The sequence below is a fragment of the Trichechus manatus genome, unplaced genomic scaffold, assembly GCF_000243295.1.
Source record: "Trichechus manatus latirostris isolate Lorelei unplaced genomic scaffold, TriManLat1.0 scaffold00006, whole genome shotgun sequence".
Lineage (NCBI taxonomy): Eukaryota > Metazoa > Chordata > Mammalia > Sirenia > Trichechidae > Trichechus > Trichechus manatus.
This window is the reverse complement of record NW_004443942.1, coordinates 14,801,386-14,819,040: the sequence shown is the minus strand read 5'-3', so window position 1 is coordinate 14,819,040 and position 17,655 is coordinate 14,801,386.

The following is a 17,655-nucleotide window of genomic DNA, read 5'->3' as shown; positions in this document are numbered from 1 at the left end:
CAACAAATATACATGTTCTCTTCTGCCCCAGAGAGTATAATCCAGTGGGGAATACAGCAAATAAACCAAAGCTACAGAATAAATTCCAATAGAGAGTACCGTGGAATCACAAACAGGGCCACCTAAATCAGACCAAGATGGTACTGGAAGACCTTCTGGTATAAGGGACACTTTACCTGAATTTTGAAGGATCAAGTAGGAGTTAGAGAAAGAAGATTGTATGAGGGACAGGAGGGGCATGTGTGTGTGTGTGTGTGTGTGTGTGTGTGTGTGTGTAAACAATATGTGTGGCAATGATTTTAATTATGTGTAACAAAATGTAAAGAGGAAGAAGGTTTCTTAGTAAGTGAGGGAACCTAGCCCACCACTCACAAGCCATGTTTCACAGAGGTTATTTTTGTTCATTACTCGTCTAGTTCATCATAAATCTCACAGTGAGGTGAAAACTCACTTTATGAGCTTATGAAAAACATTAACAGTTCAGAAAATTATTGACTTAGTAAGTGAGCACACACTCAGGAAATATAACTTTTGAAGAGAGGGAAAGAGACTCTGGAGAAAGAAAATTTCCCAATTATTTCTGAATTATTTCTTTCAACTTGTTCATCTTGGAGGTCCTTGTTGAGAATAAACTCTCTTCACCAATCTGCTGTCTTGTTAGGCTTTAATTGGCATTAGTTTGAATAAATTTATTCCTTTCCTAACTACCTCTTATTACCAACAGCAGATACAGATGCTTTTGTTGTTAAGTAGAAAGAACATATTATTTTGTGCAGTAATTTGCATTAATTTTTACCATAATCCATCTACGACCAGTGTTCTTTTACACTGAATTAGTATAAGAAGGCTTATAGCACAGTGTTCAGGATCACAAGCATCGCAATCAGAAAGATCTTACTCCACTCATTCAGGCCATTCAGATTAATGCCAACACAGCTGATCTCTCCATGGGCCCCTGTCAAAGCTCTTAATAATTCACACGCTTGCTCTCTTACTTCCCCAGGTCAGGTGTCAAACTTTCTGATATGTGAGTCAGGCATCCATTCTCTATGACTCTTACTGCAGAAAACATTTAAAAGTGTTCCAAGAGCACCTTTTGATTAAACTTGAGTTCAGAAGGCAGCCCACTCCCACCCATCACCATATGGAGACTTACAGTACAATAACTTTCTAAACAAAGCACTTTACCAATATCCTCTCTTGATCTTTTTAAATTTTAAGAAGTGGGTGGCTATTAGAGTCCTGATGGATATAAGAATATTCTTTGTTGTACAGAGTGAAATGTGCCTACTCCATTTTACTCAGAACAAGAACATACGTTATCCCTTAAAGATTTTGATATAATCTTTCCTAAGGAGATTTTTAGACTAGGCTAGCCAACTGAATGCATACCTGTCAGATGAATTTGGTCACCTTCTGCCAGAGAACAGAGCCCTTGGTGCCGTTGATCATTGTTCACATTGTGATTCCAGAATGCCTAGATCTTTAGGAGCACTTCTTGTAGAGATTTTTAAGATACAACAAATGAATTTAACAATCTCAGTCATATACATTAATACCTCATTATCCATTGCCATCAAGTTGATTACGATTCATCACGACCCTATAGGACAGAGTAGAGCTGCCCCATAGGGTTTCCAACGCTGTAATCTTTACGGAAGCAGACTACCACATCTTTCTCCCAGGGTACCTCATTAATAGCTTGTTAATCTTTTTCTATGTCAAGGATGGCAAACAAATTTTATCTCGTGTTCCTTTCAGCTCATCTAGTTGTAGCTGCCTAGCATGTGAGTCTGGGAAGAATAGAGTGTGTCCACATTATTTAACAGAAAGGTGTGCTGGGATTAAATAGTTAGTCACATCTTCCATGGGAAGAAGAAGGGGATATAAATGTGACAGTCCTGCCTTTCTGGAACTACGTGATTTCACGGTAGTCAATATAGTCATGCTGATAAAGCAATAATACCAAAGATTAATGATTAATGAGTCATTGCTACTTTGTGATCCCACTGAAGATGAAGTTTCGCTTTGCCCAAACAGAGGAAAGCATGCCATGGTACTGATCAGCAACAGTTCTTTGTTGTCCAAAAGTTTTGATGACTGCCTCTGCAATTCTTAGAGCTATAAGCCATATGCTAAGTTCCATCATCTTAGGTTCAAATGAAGCATGAATGAAACACCAATGTCTAGATTATAAGAGTTCTTAGTTCTTATTTGACCCACTCTAAAACTGTTTTTATCAATAGGAATTGTACACCAAAAGAGTCAATTTTACTGTATCTTAATTTATAAAAATAAAATATTTAATAATAAAGAGAATATACTTTGCAGTAAGTATTGGTAGCACATCCTTTTAGACAAGGGGAATTTTCCTTCCAAAATTTGTGAATCAATCCATAAACATTACAAGATGTTGCATAACTGCTATAACTGCCTCCAGGGCTTAAGTCTTTTTTTTTTTTAACTGTTAAAATTAGCAAAATAATAACAATAAAAATAACACAAACAGAAATTGTGATAACATTCAGATACAAAGACAAACATTTTGTGACTTTTTCATATACTGACATGTGGGCTAGACGTACATATTATGTATGAAAAACCAAGACTATCTGTGTACATAATTGGCTGCTCCAAATTTAAAAACAATTGCAAAACAGATTTCAAAGACCAACAGGCAAAACAGAGTTACTTTTAGTAAAAAGAAAATAGATTTACATAATGCAATTTACACAAAATTGACATAGTTTAACGAATCCATTGCCGATGATAGTATATAGACAATAGTATGCTTGACAGCAAAATAAAGTAGACCATGAAACCCTAACTAGCATAAATGAATGAATGAATTAATTAATTAAAAATAGAACTTTAGCTACTTTTATCCAACTTCTTTCCCAACATACTCTAAATTGCAAGAAAGATTAAAGAAAATACATTCATTCCCATGGCTTTGTGAAAAGATCTTATGCATGCAGAAGTGGAAAATGATAGATGAAGATTAGCCAATCTTTGTAAAATAGAAAGATTAAAATCCAGAGCAGGGAAGACTGCAATTAAATATGTATGTACCCTCATATAGAAAAAAACCTCAGAACTCAGTAAAAACTCAGAATTATTCATATGTCCAATAATATTCAACTGTTCTCTCTCTCTGTCCCTTTCTTGTCAATACTGCAGTAACTGATGAAATAGTTTATCACCATGAAATATTTCTTTCAGTTAGTAGAAGTGACCAACTTGTTTAACATATTTTTGATGTCTCCTAAAATAAATGTTTACTGAGTAATTATAAATAAATAAAATGAAATAATAATGAGCATCAAGAAAAACAACAGATCATCAAAGAAGCATGTTATTTAAGAGAATGGGGGAGAATGGGACTATAGGCTATATACCTACGATTTTGTATGAAATACTCAGGAAACTGGAGTTTTCTTTGGTTCTCCACTGAGCCTATCATCAGTCAAAATGGTCTACGTCCTCACTTTGATTTTGACTAGAAATACCTAACTCTAAACTTATTTCTCAATATGATCTATCTGTGGAAGAAATGATGTATGAAAGTTTGTACAGTGCTCATAAACAGGTATCTGTGAACGAAAAAAGTGTCAGTTTCCATGTCTGTAAAACCAGATAATTGTGCATCCATTATAGACATGTTGTGAAAAGTAAATACGTTAAGACTATGAAGTGTTTCTTAAAATGTATAGCATATAGAGCTCAAAATTATTAGTTCTATCATCTTCTATCCTTCTTCAATATTCCAGTGAAACAAATAACGATCATTTATATTTGTGGATAAGAAATTAGGGAAAAAGTATGTCATCCAAAAGGCAGATGGAATAACTCTACACTTTAAGACAGTTCAAATTTTACTTTGAGTGCAATTTGACTCATACAAAATCCAAACTAAAACCAAATCAAACCAGTTGTCACTGAGTCGATTTTGACTGATGGTGACCCCATGTGTTCAGAAGAGAACTGCTCTACAGGGTTTTCTCAAGACTGTGATCTTTCAGAAGCAGATTGCCTGGACTTTCTTCTGAGGTGCCTCTGAGTGGGTTCAAACCACCAACCTTCCAGTTAGTAGTCAAGTGTTTAACCATTTGTGCCATGGACTCCTGTGCAAAATCCAATGACCTTCGAAGAACTTGGGCAAATTCCCAAGGGTTCACATTCTCAGAGCTACTGCTGGCTCTGATCAGTTCACTTCATGAAAGATCTTACACTCTGTATCAGTTAAGAATTTGTTAAGCTACAAACAACTGAAAATCCAACAAGTCATAGCTTAACGTAATGGGTGTTTTTGTTGTTGTTGTTGTTTTCCAGCTTATAAGAAATCCAAAGGTAAGAATTTCACAGCTTGTGTAACAGCTCAGTTATTCCCTAGAGACCTCTGAAGTGCTTTCAATGCTTATACTCTGTCATCTTTAGCATGCAGGCCTTTGTCCTTATACCTCTATAATATAGAAAGATAAGGGGATAGGCATTGTGAATAGTTTCAGACTAGCAAGGTTATGGTGTAGGCCACAGTGATCCAGATGTAGAATCTCACTCAATCTTTTTCTTGATTCACACCCAAATATGCATGAACACACACATACATACACTCCACTCACACTAGGCATTTTATTGCATAGAAGAATTTACTAAAGGCTTAGGAGAGATGTATTAAGACTTATATTGCAGAATGTACACTATTTAAAGTTAATTATTAATATTTCTGTTTATAAAATTCATTAGCAATTCTACTGTTTTCAGCCATTTCCTTTCTCTTTTCTCTGCTTGCCTCAACCACCATGCAAATTACCAAGACATTCCCTGCTATTAAGTTGATAACCAGGAAGCCATTTTTATTTGCTTCACACCACTTCTAGAAATTATTTTTTTCATTTGTTTTCAATATTCTTAGCAAAAAGTACTAGTTATCAAATAGAAAATGTAGTGGTGTTTAGAAAGATTTGGCCATTTGGACATCTTACGGAAATGGAGGTCAAGTGATTTTGAAAACTAAGTTTTAGGTCTCTAAATAGTCTAGGGGTTAGAAGAATGAGTCCTCTTCTTTTTTAATGACTCTCTCCTGAAAGCTGTTACTAGGTGGCTGTAGAGTAGCCAAAGTGGGGGATACATATAACTAGTGGTACACAGAAAAATATTTTTATTTTAACAGTAATGTATTTATTATAATATGTATGAGAAATATAGCTGGCACATCAAACTCATTATTTTATTAATATTATTATGCATAAGCTAAACAAAAACAGTAAATTTCAAGAAAAATATGAAGTAAATAAAATCTATACCACCAAAAAAAACCCCACTACTGTCAAATCGATTCCGACTCATAGCGACCCCATAGGGTTTCCAAGGCTGTAAACTCTACGGAAGCAGACTACTACATCTTACTCCCACGGAGCCACTGGTGGTTTCGAACTGCCAGTCTTTTGGTTAGCGGTTGATCGCTTTAACCACTGGGCCACCAGGGCAATGTATAGCAAGGCTATAAAAAAAAGTAGAAGAAAATCTGGGAAACATTAGATTAGACCATCCTGGATTCTTCCTGAGTCACCAGGAGCAGAGACTGAGGCATCTAGGGCATCACCAAGTGAGAAAGTCCAGATCATTCAAGTCCACAGTAGGGTGTCATAGAAGGATGATCACTGGGATGTGAAAGCCAAGGCAGCAGCCTAGGAAGCCGCTGAATAAATTTAGTGACATGAAAACATGAAGCTTAAGGGGCATAGAAATGGACAATGTGCTCATGGGAGCCAAGAGAGAGTTGAAGCAGCAGTTCTTCCCCCAAAAGCCTCTGCTGTCTCTTGTTTGCACTTCCTGAGAAAGCAGGGCCTCCGTGGTCAAATGATTCTTCTCTGACTCTGATTAAGTACAGCATGGTTGGTTTTAACAAGTAGGGTTATGTGTTCCAGGGATTGGAGTAGGGAAAGATATCTATATGACCTGGAAGCTGGGAGTATGAGCTCCGAAGCCAAAGTGAGAGTCCGCCTCCTTGGTCTAATCTCCCCTCAAGAGCAGCCTAGAGCTGTGATTTCAGAGACTCTGACACCCTCCCTACACATTACAGCTTCCTCAAACAAACCATTTTTAATCACTTCATATACATGTGGAAGATGAACAATGAAAAAAGAAGACGGAAGAAGAATTGGTGCCTTTGAATTGTGGTGTTGGTGGAGAATGTTGGATGTACCTTGGACTTCCAGCAGAATGAACAAGTCTGTCTTGGAAGAAATACAGTCAGAATGCTCCTTAAAACAAGGATGGCAAGACTTCGTCTTACATACTTTGGACATGTTATTAGGAGGGATCAGTCCCTGGAGAAGGACAAAATGCTTGGGTCAGAGGGTCAGAGAAAAATAAAAAGACCCTCAGTGAGATGAATTGATATAGTGGCTGCAACAATGAGCTCAAATATAGCAACGATTGTGAGGGTAGTGCAGGACCAGGCAGTGTTTCTGTCTATTGTACATAGGATTTCTGTGAGTCAAAACCAACTCCACAGCACCTAATAACAACAACAACAACAAACAAACTGTCAAGTTGTCCCTGACATCCTCAAACACAAGAGTAATGTCAGATGTTTCACTTCTCTTATAACCCGTTTGGCAAGCTATTTGCACATCTGTTAAAAGTTTCAGGGACGATGAAATCACATTCAGTGTCACTATATAACTTACGAAAGTTAGCCCCTTTGAGCAAAAACCTTGAAACACCTACTCTAATGCAAACCTGCAGGCATATATACATGATATGCAGGAAGGAACACATTTTCCCGGCCTGAGGGATTATGTGCTTAAATTCCTTGGAAGCATATTTAGCTAGACTAATCCTCATGATTAGAATTCAGTGCCTCACTATGCAGATAGACCCACTGTAGACAGCAGAAGTTCATACAAGGATTAAAAATGCACCCAACCTATTCAAAAGGTACAGGCTCCTCTGAAAATCATCTAGGACTGAAGGGCTAGAGGAACATCGTGTTTCTGATCTCTTGTCCCAGTACTTCAGGCCCTCTGTCGACTCTAATCATATCATTAAACAAATGGTCTCTTGAGAAACTACTAGCATTTTTGTTTTGCTATCTCATCTGATGCAATTATTTGCAAACTTCTAGAAGTAAATTAGGTTCATTTTTGGTTTTTCTATCTGGCCAATTTAGAGCTGTAACTAATTGCTATGAGTCTAAAATTTTAATAAAAGAGCATTCACCCAGGCCAGCTCCACTGATAATAGAAAATTCCTTTTTTTTTTTTTTGAACATTTTATTGTGCATTAGGTGAATGTCTACAGAGCAAATTCATTTCCCATTCAGTAATTTATACACAGATGGTTTCATGACATTGATTGAAATCCCCTCAATGGCTCAGCACTCTTCCCTTTTCCACACCAGTTTCCCCATTTCCATTGGTCCGATTTTCCTGCCTCTTCCTGCTTTCTCATCTTTGCTTTTGGGTAGAAGTTGCCCATTTGGTCTCATATACTTGATTGTTCTAAGGAGCACATTCCTTATGGGTGTTTGTTTGTTTTATAGACCTGTCTAATATTTGGCTGAAAGGTGAACTTCAGGAGTGACTTCGGTTCTGACTTTGAAGGGTGCCTTAGCCTTGGGGGTTCCTCCAGTCTCTGTCAGACAAGTAAATCTGGTCTTTTTTTTTTTAATTTGAATTTTGTTCTACATTTTTATTCCACTCTGTCCAAGGCCCTCTATTGTGATCCTTGTCAGAGTGATGGTGGTGGTAGCGTGGCACCATCTAGTTCTTCTGGGTTCAGGCTGCTGGAGGGTATGGTTCATGTGGTCCATTAGTCCTTCGGACTAATATTTTCCTTGTGTCTTTGGTTTTTCTTCATTCTCCTTTGCCCCAGAGCAGATGAGACCAATAGCTGTAATTTAGATGGTCACTTGCAAGCTTTTAAGACCCCAGAAGCTACTCACCAAAGTCAGATGTAGAATATTTTCTTTATGAACTATATTATGCCAGTTGGACTAGATGTTCCCCAAGACCATGGTTCCTAGCCCTTAGCCCCAGCAACTTGGTCCTATTAGGTGTTTGGTTGTGTCTAGGAAGTTTCTATGACTGTGCCCCATTGTGTTCTATTATATATATGAATATACACTACACATACAAATATGCATATAAAAATATCCACAGCCAAACCTATATATGTACATGGGTATACTTCTATACTCCTTCCTACTCCTATTCAGCATATATATCTACCTATGTATCTGCTTGTAAAGTATCGTTTGTTTTTACTGTTGTTGTAGGATTTTATATGTTATAGTATTTACTGTGGTTGCATTGTGTTTTGTTTTGGTTTTTTGTGTTCCTTTTAGTGTCTTTCTTGTCTTGGTCAAGTTGTGCTGACTTACCCAGTATTGTGTACTGACTTTCCCTTCACCAAAGTTAACACATGTCTATCTAGTTAGTGATTTTCCCTCCACCACCACCCCTCACCCCAGTAACCATCAAAGATTGTTTCTTTCTATGTGTAAACTTTTTCTTGAGTTTTTATAACAGTGGTTTCATAAAATATTTGTCCTTTTGTGATTAACTTATTTCACTCAGCACAGTGTCTTCTGGATTCATCCATGTTGTGAGATGTTTTGCGGATTCATCATTATTCTTTATCGTTGCGTAGTATTCTATTATGCGTCTGTACCATAGTTTGTTTATCCATTCATCTGTTGATGGACACTTAGGTTGGTTCCATCCTTTTGTTATTGTGAATTATACTGCAATGAACATGGATGTGCATATGTCTATTTGTGTTATGGCTCTTATTTTTCTAGGATATATACCTAAAGTGGGATTGCTAGATATATATTTATGCCATAGGTTAGGGATCCTAGCATTGTCCCTATGTTTTCTTTCATGATTTTTATAGTTTTAGGTTTTGATCCGTTTTGAGTTGGTTTCTGTCTATGGTGTGAGGTATGGATCCTGTTTCATTTATTTGCAAATGGAAATCCAGTTTTGCCGGCACCATTTGTTAAAGAGACTATCTCTTACCCATTTAATGTACTTCAACCTTTTGCTGAAGATCAGGTGTCCATAACTGGATGGATTTACTTCTGGGTTCTCAATTCTTTTCCTTTGGTCTATGTGTCTGTTGTTGTACCAGTACCAGGCTGTTCTGACTACCATGGCTGTATGGTAAGTTCTGAGATTGGGAAGATTGAGGCCTCCTACTTTGTTCTTCTTTTTCAATAATGCTTTACTTATCAGGGGGTTCTTTCCAGTCCATATAAAGTTAGTAATTAGATTTTCCATCTCTTTAAAGAATGTTGTTGGAATTTGGATCGAGATTGCATTGTAGCTATAGATTGCTTTGGGTAGTATTTCTATCCATGAGTATAGTATGCTTTTTCATTTATGAAGTTCTCTTTTGGTTTCTTGCGATAGTGTTTTGTGGTTTTTCTTTGTATAAGTGTTTTATGTCCCTTGTTGTTGTTGTTGTTAGGCGCTGTAGACTCAGTTCCAACCCATAGTGACCCGATGTACAACAGATCGAAACACTGCCTGGTCCTGCACCATCCTCAATCCTTGCTATGCTTGAGCCCATTGTTGCAGCCACTGTGTCAATCCATCTCACTGAGGGTCCTCCTCTTTTTCGATGACCCTCTACTTTACTAAGCATGATGTCCTTCTCCAGGAACTGATCCCTCCTCATAACAAGTCCAAAGTATGTAAGATGTAGTCTCACCATCCTTGCTTCTAAGGAGCGTTCTGGCTGTACTTTTTCCAAGACAGATTTGTTCGTTCTTTTGGCAGTCTATGGAATATTCAGTATTCTTTGCCAACACCACAATTCAAAGGCATCAGTTCTTCTTTATGTCCCTAGTTAGGTTTATTGTAAGTATTTTATCTTTTTTAGGTCTGTTGTAAGTGGTATTGTTTTCCTGATTTCCTTTTTGGAGTTCTATTTGTTAGTGTAGAGGAATCCAACTTATTTTTGTATCTTGATCTTGTACTCTGACACTTTGCTAATCCTTCTATTAGTAGCTTTCTTGTGGAATCTCTGGAATTTTCAATGTATAGGATAATATTGTTTGTGAACAGGGATAGTTTTACTTCTTCCTTATGATTTGGATGCTGTTTATTTCCCTTTCTTGTCTTATTGCACTAGCTAGGACTTCCACTACAACATTTAATAAGAGTGGTGATAAAGAGCATCCTTGTCTGGTTACCATTCTCAAGGGGAATACTTTAAGTCTCTCTCCACTGAGAATAATGTTGGCTGTTGGTTTTGTATATCTGCCCTTCATTATGCTGAGGAATTTCCCTTTATTTTGATGTGAGTTTTTTTTTTTATCAGGAATGAGTGTTGGACTTTATTAAATGCCTTTTCTGCAGCAATTGAGATGATTGTGTGAATCTTTTCCTTTGTTTTATTCATGTAGTTACATTGATTGATTTTCTAATGTTGAACAATCCTTGAATACCTGGAATGAATGCCATTTGGTCATAATGTATTTGTCATGGATTGAATTATGTCCCCCCAAAAATGTGTGTATCAATTTGACTGGACCATGATTCTTGGTATTGTGTGATTTTCCTATATGTTGTAAATCTTGTCTCTATGATGTTAATGAGGGAGGATGGATGGCAGTTGTGTTAGTAAGGCAGGACTCAGTCTACAAGATTGGTTTGTGTCCTGAGGTGATGTCTTGAGATATAAAAGAGAGAAGTGAGCAGAGAGACAGGGGGACCTCATACCACCAAGAAAGCAGTGCTGCGAGCAGAGCATTTCCTTTGGACCAAGGTCCCTGTGCAGAGAGTCTCCTAGTCCGGGGAACACCAAAGAGAAGAAGGCTGACAGAGAGAAAAAGCCTTCCCCTGGAGCTGACACCCTGAATTTGGACTTTTAGCCTACTTTGACTGTGAGGAAATAAACTTCTCTTCGTTAAAACCATCCACTTGTGGTATTTCTGTTATAGTAGCACTAGATGACTAAGACAGTATTATTATTATTACTTTTGATACATTGTTGAATTCTATTGGCTAGAATTTTGTTGAGAATTTTTGCACCTATGTTCACGAAAGATATTGGTCTGTAGTTGTATTTTTTAGGGGTGCCTTTGCTGGCTTTGGTATCAGGGTTATGCTGGCTTCATAGAATGAATGCGAGAGTGTTCCTTCCTTATCTAACTTCTGCATTAGTTTAAGTAGTATTGCTGTCAGTTCTTCTCTCAGTGTTTGGTAGACTTCACCATTGAAGCCATCTGGAACAGGGCTTTTTGTTCTTGTTGTTGGGAGTTTTGGTATGATCTTTTCAATTTCTTCTTTTGTTATGGATCTGTTCAGATTTTCTATTTCAGTTTGTGTTAGTTTAGGTAGGTAGTGTGTTTCTAGAAACTTGTCCATTTCCTCTAGGTTTTCAAATTCGTTGGGTACAGTTTTTCATAGTATTCTTTTATGATCCTTTTTATCTCAGTTGACCCTTTTGTAATGTCACCCATCTCATTTTTTATTTGGGTTATTTGCATCTTATCCTTATTTTCCTTGTCAATTTGGCCAGTGGTTTGTCAATTTTATTGATCCTTTCAAAGAACAAACTGTTGGTCTTGTTGAGTTTTTAGATTGTTTTTCTATTTTCTGTTTTGTTTATTTCCTCTCTAATTTTTATTATTTCCTCTCTTTTGGCAGCTATGGGTTTCTTTTGCTGCTCTTTTTCTCTTTGTTTGAGTTGTAGTGTTAATGTTTTGATTTTGGCCCTCTCTTCTTTTTTGATGTGTAAGTTTATTGCTATAAATTGACTTCTGAGCACTGCTTTTGCTGTGTTCCATGAGTTTTGGTATGTTGTGTTTTCATTCTTGTTTGATTCTAATAATTTTTTAATTTGTTTCTAAGGTATGTCTCTTGTAGACAGCACATTGATGGGTTGTGGGTGGTTTTTTTTTAAAATCCATTCTTCCACTCTCTCTCTTTACTGGTGTATTTAAACCACTTACATTCCGTGTGATTATTGACAAGTATGAATTAACTGCTGTCATTTTGTTATGCTTCTTTTGTGATGTTGATGGTTTCTTTGTTCTGCATAATTTTTTGTACTGGGTTCTTTTTGTTTGTAGATTTTCTTTTCATTTCTTTCATTGTTATTGATTTTGTGTTTACTAAGTCTTTATGATTTTCTTCTTTTCTATTTTGATGAGTAGTTTGTTCATTTTCTTTGTGGTTACCACAAAGTTTACCTTTATCTTCCTAAGTTTAAACAGTCTTTTATTCTTGATATTGCCCTTGACTTCTTCTCCATATGGAAGTTCTATAATTACACAATTTATTCCCCCTTTTTGTTTTGCAGTTGTCGTCATTTACAGATCGACATCTCTGGTTCTCGCTGGTTCCCTGTTTTATTTTTGAGGATTCTTTATCTGGGTTGATATCTGGCCAAGGCTGTCATATGTCTTAACCTCAAGCTGTTGTCTTATTTTGTTGGTTCTCTGTTTGAAGAACCTTCTTTGATATTTCTTGTAGAGTTGGTCTGTTTTCTTCAATTTCCCTTAGTTTCTGTTTATCTTGAAATGTCCTTATTTCACCATTGTATTTGAGAGACAATTTTACTGGTTGGCAATTTTTTTTTTCTTTCAAGGTTTCACATATGTCATCCCATTGCCTTCTTGCTTGCATGGTTTCTGCCAAGAAATCAGAGTTTAGTCTTATATTGGTTCCCCTTTGCAGGTGATCTTTCAATTTTCCCAAGCTGCTCTCAGGATCTTTTCTTTGTCTTTGGTTTTGGAAAGTTTGATTATGATATGTCTTGGTGATTTTCTTTTAGGATCTGTCCTAAAAATAGGGGTTCATTGTGATTCTCAGATGGATATCTTCTCATCTTTCATGATATTAGGGAAGTTTTCTGCCAGCAAATCTTCAAAAATTTTCTCTGTGCTTTTTATTGTCTCCTCCTGTTCTGGAATTTCGATCATGCATAAATTATTCCTCTTGATAGTGTCCCACATAATGCTTTAGGGTTTCTTCATTTTTATTTTCTGACTGTTCCTGAAACATATTAGTGTTAAGGGAGTTTTTTCTCTATTTTGCTAATTCTGTCTTCCATTGACTCAATTCTTTTATGTTCTTCCATTAAGTTGTCTATTTTTGAAATTTTATTGTTAATCTTCCAGATTTCTAGAGGCTGTTTTTGTTTCATTTCTAATTGACTTTTGTTTTGTTTTGTTCTTGTATTGTTTTCCTGAATGCTTTTAGCTTTTTGTCTGCGTGTTCCTTGGTTTGGTCTGTGTTTTCCTTGATCTCTTTATTGATGTCTTAGAGGAACCTATATATGTTTTTTGAATTCCTTATCAGGTAGTTCCATTACCATTTCTTCCTCAGGGAATTTTTCTGGTTCTTTATTTTGGTCACTTGCTGGAGCCATCTTGTCCTGCTTCTTTAGGTGATTTGATATTGTCTGTTGTCTCCAATGCATTAAGGTGTTATTATATTTATTTATTAATTGTATGTTTGTTTGCTGCTTCCTGATTTTTTGTTTTGTTTTGATGTATCCAGGTAAACAGGATGAGCTTGCTACTCTGGTCACTAGTCTGGCCGACCTGGAGTGCTCAGCACCTGTCTTCTGGTGGGTGGAGTAGCAGCTGGGCATCTGAGTGCAGATCTCTGTACGCTGGTCTTGTGGGGCATCTGAGGGCAGGTTGGCAGGCATTGGCTGCCATCTGTCATCAGTCCGGTGACATAGGATTGGGCACTGGCACTCTCCAAGTGAGTAGGGTGGCAGGTGTGGTGGGTGTGGTTGGATAGTGGGGGCACAGTGATCAGCTTCCACCAAATGGGGGGGTGAGTGGCAGGCACTGCTGCTGCTTTTCACTAGGTTAGGGGAAGTGAGTGGCAAGCTGGCATATGCACCACTATGCTGCCACTGCCTCTTGTCAGGCCAGGTGATACATGGGTGGCAGACAGGCACTTGTGCACATGTGCAATTACCACCCCTCGCCTGGTTGGGGGGGCAAGTGACAGGTGGGAAGCTGCTGGGTGACACCACTGCTGGCTCTCACAAGATAGTGGGAGGGGTGGGGAGCAGCAGGTGGGCACACGTGTGTGATTGCCACCCCTCACCAGGAGGGGAGGGCCAAGCTGCAAGTGGAAGTGCCCACAAACATGTTGCCACCACCTTTGCCAGGTGGCGGGATTGGGAAAGGAGCAGTGGGTAGGTGCATGTGCAGTAGTGCTGCCGCTGCCTCTCACCAGGCAGAGGGAGAGAGGTGGAAGTGGCAAGTGGTCATGCCTGCCGTTGCACTGCCACCACCCCTCACCGGCCAGCCGGGACACATGTGGAAGGTGGGAACATGCATGTGCTTGCAGTTGCTATCACTCACTGGGCCTGGAGGGTGTGGGTGGTCGGCGAGTGTATTCACATGAGTACACCTACTACCACTCATTGGGTGGGCAGGAGGGGGTAGTGGACTGGGCTGGGTTGCGGGGAGGGAATGGGCTCAGGATATGTTCTCCAGTCAGGCAGTGCGGCTGGGGTATGAGAATCTCTGCTGATTCCAATCAGCAGGGTGGGAAGAGGGAAATTTTGGCCCTCCAGCTAACAGACGTGGGTGCCAGGGCACTTCTTGTCTGCTACAGCCAGCACTTGGGACTTGCCCCGGACCTAGTGCGAGGAGGAGGGGCGCCTGGGGTCTGGTCAGGTGGTACACTTCCTGCTGATACTCCACCTCCTTGTGTGTGCCACCCAACCCAGAGGTCAGGGACTGCCCACCACTCATGAGTATATGTGACTCTGGATCCTGGTTCCCTCCCTGCTCTGTGGAAGGCAGAATTTTTGTATTTCTCACTCTCCTTTCTGTGTTTTCATTCCTTAGATCCGGATCACGATTTGCTCACCTTGCTTCTTTCCAAGTGTGTCCATACAGTTTCTCTGTCTCTTATGGGAATGTAGTGAAGTTGCCTCCCTGTGTTCTTCATTCGAGGTTGCTACTGGCCTTGTCTTAAGATAGCCACATTGAGCCGAGAGAGCTGGCGGAGGCCCTTCATTCTGTGTTATTCCTCGTTTGCTACATTCGTTCAATTTTTCCTTCCAATCAGTGTTCAATTAGATTCTTTATCTTTCTTTTTTGTTGGTCAGGTTTCCAAGATTGTTATTTGCATCTGTTTCACTTAGTTTTTCAGGTCTTTGCTGTAAGGGGATGGTATGGTGAGTCTGACTAAGCTGCTATCTTGGCTTCTTCCTGAGAAAATTCCTTTCTTGCGGTGAAGGAGTGAATTCTTCTGTAATGACTTGTGAGGGGTGGGTTTTCACTAAGTGTATGTGTGTGTATGTGTGTGTGTGTATGCACACACACCCATATACACACTAGATAGCTTCCATTTCTTTATCCAATCTATTCTCTACCCTTGAAAAGGTGCTTGGTAAAGTAGAGGGTCAGAGAAAAAGAGGAAGACCCTCAATGAGATGGATTTACACAGTGGCTGCAACAATGGGCTCAAGCGTAACAACAATTATGAGGATGGCACAGGACTGTGCAGTGTTTCATTCTGTTGTACATAGGGTCACTGTGAGTTGGAACCAACTCAACAGCACCTAATGACAACAACAACATTCTCCACCCATCTCCTTCTTGCTCTCTGCTGTCAGAGGCTGACTTGTATGGGCTATATCAACAGACTTCCATGCTCTCTGGCTTCCAATTGGATTTACCAATGAATAGCCCCAGCAGCAGCACAAAAGGAGGAAGGAGAGTGAAAAACTAAAACCAAAAGTATTGCCGTTGAGTCAATTCCAGCTCATGACATCACCATGTGTTACAGCGTAGAACTGTTCCATAGGGTTTTCTTGATTGTAATCTTTACAGAAGCAAATTGCCAGGTCTTTCTTCTGTGGCACCCTGGATGGGTTTGAATCGCCAACTTAATTCTAGGGTTACAGCTATTGCATTTCTAATAAAAAAAAACAAGAGTTTTCACTGCCAGCTTCAGCACAAAATCCAGAGAAAGTAACCTAGTTTCCCCACCTGGACCACCTCCCCTTTCTTTCCATCCAATCAGCCAATAACTGTGATTCAGAAAGTCTACTCCTGTTTCCAGACAGGGGAACTCTGTCACTAGAAGAATGGAAATAGTGAAAATTTAAGAAGTAGACAAAAATAATTGTTACCACAGGGTTTCAGATTGTTATCTGCAAAGTCTGGCAGTTCTATTCATCCCATTGGTTGAATAATTATAACAAAAATAAATTAACTAATATATATGTAAAGCAGCTGGCACACTGCAGATGATGAATAAATATTAAGTTCCTCAAGCCCCATATCCCTTCCATCAAGAGCTGGGGAGCTGCTAACCAGGTGCAAGAGGCACTAGATGAGAAGTAATATGTGTATGAAAAAGGAAGAGAGAGATGTTGCTTTTTGTTCTGCTCTTTCTTGTTTTGTCTTCTGCACAAACATTATATAATCAATGATGAAAGTGGAAATTAGAAGAAGTACAACTTCTTTCTGGAGCTTTACTTCCTCTCTCCTATCTATATTTCCATAGCATTTTATAATTGCTCTATTATAGTTCCCATCATATTGATTACAGTTATTGATTTACATGCCTTTCTCCTCTGGTGAAATGTGACCTCATAAAAGGCAGGGAGCATATTTTATCAATCTCTGCACTTACAGAATCTATGGTTTGCCCAAGGTTGGTGCTCAGTAAAATGAATGAATGAATGAGTTCAGAGGGTGCGGGGATTGGGCTGTGATTATGTTTTTGTTGCATTGTTTATAATTGAAATGTAATAATCATTATCTTAATAATGAAATGTATCCTTTATTCAGAAATTACTCTGATACAGGCATGGTACTAAATGCTTTGCCAGTACTAAATCATCTCATTTAATCCTTCTAACATTTCCATATATTTTGCAATATTATGGTTTCCCTACTCTTCCCTTGTCTTCCCATCCCTGCATTTTATAAACACAAGAAATGAGAGTTAAAGAGCCCAAGTGATCTCTCTCAGGTACCTGATTTTTGAGTATCAGAATTATTAGTATTTTGGAGTTTTTAATATGATCTTTTTTTCTGAATGTCATAGATGTCATATACAGAAAAGTAAATAGGAAGAGTGGATGCTGCTGACTACTTACTGTTAACATCTTCTGTGTTTATTGATCTGAGAGCGTCTGTCAGGGTCAAGTGGGCTTTTTCCGCCTTGACAAGGGCCCGCAAGATATGTGAGGGAGGCAGAATGTTTGCTGTGAGATTGCTATGCCTCCCAGTTGTTATGTTTGTTTGTTTTTACTGAAATGCATGTTTTTATGGAAGCACTTTCCTCCCGCTCTGCTAGCTTCCTCCTAAGAAGCACCTTCCAAATGTGTGTCATGTAACTTGTCTTGCAACACTTACCTCAGGATTCTTACAACCCAGCACAGTCAGTTACCACAACTGAGGGGGAGGGTACAACCCGCCTTAAGAGCAGAATCTCTACTGATCACTGTGAAGTAAGTCCTGAAAAGGCCTCTTTCACCCAGAGGTGGTGATGTTCTTATTCTCCAACATATAAAATTTCTTTCTGATAGCAGCCACCCACAAACAATACTCAGATAAGAGCGACAGATAACCCCAGATTCTACATGTTTCCATTTGTAATGGGGAGTATTCCTTCTTAATAATAACAAAGCAGTTGCCATCGAGTT